Raw genomic sequence first — 3,964 nt, forward strand, 5'->3', positions numbered from 1 at the left:
GTTTTGCATTACATGCACTGTCTTTTCCAAAAGTAACCAAGTAACTGGGTTTGTTCTTTAGGCATGTAATGGAGCACATGCATGGCACCCCTTAAACCTTAAATCTGCATGGAGAATCATTCCTCACTATCTGAGGCCATTTGCTGTGTAGTGTGCCATAAAGGGTCCACTATATGGCTGTGAGGCAAGCCCAATATACTAGTTACTTATTTCGGCAAAGCCTGAGCTACAATGCATGTAAGTTCCCTGTCGCACTTCTCGTGTGCAGAAAAAAAATGACTCACTCTTAGATGCTCTGGACGAGTCCTGGCCCCAGCAGGTAGGGTGGGTTGATGCTGTGCGCTTTCTCAAAGATTTCAGCGAGCTCCCTGAGAACAAAAATAAATACAGGATCCATTTGACACATATATATGACATCACTTAATATGTGTACAGCTCTTTGCAAACACACCATTTCATGCATGAAGCTTGATATATATATATATATATATATATATATATATATATATATGAAGGGGGCCAACAGTCACCGAAACCAAGGTGCATAGGGGAACGTTATTTTTTTTATTTTTTTTAATGTGTTATGCTTATGAGTGGGATAATAATACTTAGATTAATAAATTGCTTAAAGAAAATTACTTATAAAGCAGCAGAAAAAACAACCATGCCGACGGTGGGATCCGAACCCACGACCTCCGAATATCGCGTCCGGTGCTCTTACCAACTGAGCTACGGCGACGGCGGTCCAATCTGCTGCTCTCGTGGGTATTTATGTTTACTGGGTGTAAGCGAGCCTTGAGAGTGTTCACCAGCGCCACCCTCGACCATAGCGGCGGACGTAGCACGTCCTGTAATACCGCGAGCGTGACGTAGAACGTCATCTAACGGTGCGGGCGGAAACTGTGCGAGAGCCCTCTTATGCTACCTATGGCATCAAGACTGCCAGAACCGAGACCCTCGTTAAGCTATTAGCAGACAAGTTAAAGGAAATGAGGGGCCCGTTTGACAAATTTATGAAGGGGGCCAACAGTCACCGAAACCAAGGTGCATAGGGGAACGTTATTTTTTTTTAATGTGTTATGCTTATGAGTGGGATAATAATACTTAGAATATTAAATTGCTTAAAGAAAATTACTTATAAAGCAGCAGAAAAAACAACCATGCCGCCGGTGGGATCCGAACCCACGACCTCCGAATATCACGTCCGGTGCTCTTACCAACTGAGCTACGGCGACGGCTGTCCAATCTGCTGCTCTCGTGGGTATTTATGTTTACTGGGTGTAAGCGAGCCTTGAGAGTGTTCACCAGCGCCACCCTCGACCATAGCGGCGGACGTAGCACGTCCTGTAATACCGCGAGCGTGACGTAGAACGTCATCTAACGGTGCGGGCGGAAACTGTGCGAGAGCCCTCTTATGCTACCTATGGCATCAAGACTGCCAGAACCGAGACCCTCGTTAAGCTATTAGCAGACAAGTTAAAGGAAATGAGGGGCCCGTTTGACAAATTTATGAAGGGGGCCAACAGTCACCGAAACCAAGGTGCATAGGGGAACGTTATTTTTTTTTAATGTGTTATGCTTATGAGTGGGATAATAATACTTAGATTAATAAATTGCTTAAAGAAAATTACTTATAAAGCAGCAGAAAAAACAACCATGCCGACGGTGGGATCCGAACCCACGACCTCCGAATATCGCGTCCGGTGCTCTTACCAACTGAGCTACGGCGACGGCGGTCCAATCTGCTGCTCTCGTGGGTATTTATGTTTACTGGGTGTAAGCGAGCCTTGAGAGTGTTCACCAGCGCCACCCTCGACCATAGCGGCGGACGTAGCACGTCCTGTAATACCGCGAGCGTGACGTAGAACGTCATCTAACGGTGCGGGCGGAAACTGTGCGAGAGCCCTCTTATGCTACCTATGGCATCAAGACTGCCAGAACCGAGACCCTCGTTAAGCTATTAGCAGACAAGTTAAAGGAAATGAGGGGCCCGTTTGACAAATTTATGAAGGGGGCCAACAGTCACCGAAACCAAGGTGCATAGGGGAACGTTATTTTTTTTTAATGTGTTATGCTTATGAGTGGGATAATAATACTTAGAATATTAAATTGCTTAAAGAAAATTACTTATAAAGCAGCAGAAAAAACAACCATGCCGCCGGTGGGATCCGAACCCACGACCTCCGAATATCGCGTCCGGTGCTCTTACCAATTGAGCTACGGCGACGGCTGTCCAATCTGCTGCTCTCGTGGGAGCAGCAGAGCAGCATATTGGACAGCCGTCGCCGTAGCTCAGTTGGTAAGAGCACCGGACGCGATATTCGGAGGTCGTGGGTTCGGATCCCACCGGCGGCATGGTTGTTTTTTCTGCTGCTTTATAAGTAATTTTCTTTAAGCAATTTATTAATCTAAGTATTATTATCCCACTCATAAGCATAACACATTAAAAAAAAAACGTTCCCCTATGCACCTTGGTTTCGGTGACTGTTGGCCCCCTTCATAAATTTGTCAAACGGGCCCCTCATTTCCTTTAACTTGTCTGCTAATAGCTTAACGAGGGTCTCGGTTCTGGCAGTCTTGATGCCATAGGTAGCATAAGAGGGCTCTCGCACAGTTTCCGCCCGCACCGTTAGATGACGTTCTACGTCACGCTCGCGGTATTACAGGACGTGCTACGTCCGCCGCTATGGTCGAGGGTGGCGCTGGTGAACACTCTCAAGGCTCGCTTACACCCAGTAAACATAAATACCCACGAGAGCAGCAGATTGGACAGCCGTCGCCGTAGCTCAGTTGGTAAGAGCACCGGACGCGATATTCGGAGGTCGTGGGTTCGGATCCCACCGGCGGCATGGTTGTTTTTTCTGCTGCCTTATAAGTAATTTTCTTTTAGCAATTTATTAATCTAAGTATTATTATCCCACTCATAAGCATAACACATTAAAAAAAAATAACGTTCCCCTATGCACCTTGGTTTCGGTGACTGTTGGCCCCCTTCATAAATTTGTCAAACGGGCCCCTCATTTCCTTTAACTTGTCTGCTAATATATATATATATATATATATATATATATATATATATATATATATATATATATATATATATATATTCAGCGAGACAAGACACATGTACAGCTAGCCTATAACCACGGCATGCATAATGCCCTATAGTTGCCCAGCAGGAGAGCTGTTGGCATGAGCACAAAGTCCGGATTTATGCCTCTCAGCAGCCATATGCAGTTGACAAAAAGACAGTCAATTTAACCACCCAAATGTTGCTGTGTAATCTATAACACCCTAAAGTTACAACAGGAATTACATCATTTAGACAATTAAGAGATGTCCAAAATCAGTACAGTTAATTATTCTGCCGCACAATCTACCTGGACCAAAGAGTAAAAAATGCCGCAACATTCTCAACAGGTTTGTGCAATGACTAAACTGCTTCAGAGGCAAAAGTCACGTATGCATATAATCAGGAAAACATAAGTTTTCCATTCTGTAGAAATTGATTTACTCTTCTGAGATCATGTTCTACGTACGTATACAAGTAATATTCTTACTCTTAAAAGTCGCATGTTCTTCGATCCGCCCCTGATTGGCTATTATGGTGCCTCACCGTTTTATATTTTCTCTCCAGACCCCGCCACTTGTTCTCAATTTGCGAATGGGTCAAATGGCATCCGAATTTTGAATTTATCAAATCTGCCCAATTTTTCCAGAGCTGTCTTTTAGTTTTTAGGCGTTTCGAAGGACCTGATTTGAATTTTTTATATTCTTCAATCAGGAACAGAAATTTGGCTACAACTCCCCAGGCTCGGTGGTAGATGGGACGGTGGCTGCCGGCGCATTGAGCCAAACCTGCACGTTGTTTGCAACCAAAGGAAAGCATATATATGTTGCGCACTATGTACTGCATGATCAAATATTGCATATACATACACAGCGAGATAGTTATATACGTACG

At 44.4% G+C, this 3,964-nt stretch overlaps 1 non-coding gene across 1 annotated transcript; it reads right to left on the reverse strand.

The window, feature by feature from the left end:
- Positions 1-1,161: 1,161 nt before the first annotated feature.
- Positions 1,162-1,235, reverse strand: TRNAS-UGA (transfer RNA serine (anticodon UGA)). Its single transcript has one exon. It is a non-coding gene; the product is annotated as a tRNA-Ser (tRNA).
- Between the last annotated feature and the right edge of the window lie 2,729 nt (positions 1,236-3,964).

This window comes from Amblyomma americanum, chromosome 1 (assembly GCF_052857255.1).
Source record: "Amblyomma americanum isolate KBUSLIRL-KWMA chromosome 1, ASM5285725v1, whole genome shotgun sequence".
In the NCBI taxonomy this organism is placed as follows: Eukaryota; Metazoa; Arthropoda; class Arachnida; order Ixodida; family Ixodidae; genus Amblyomma; species Amblyomma americanum.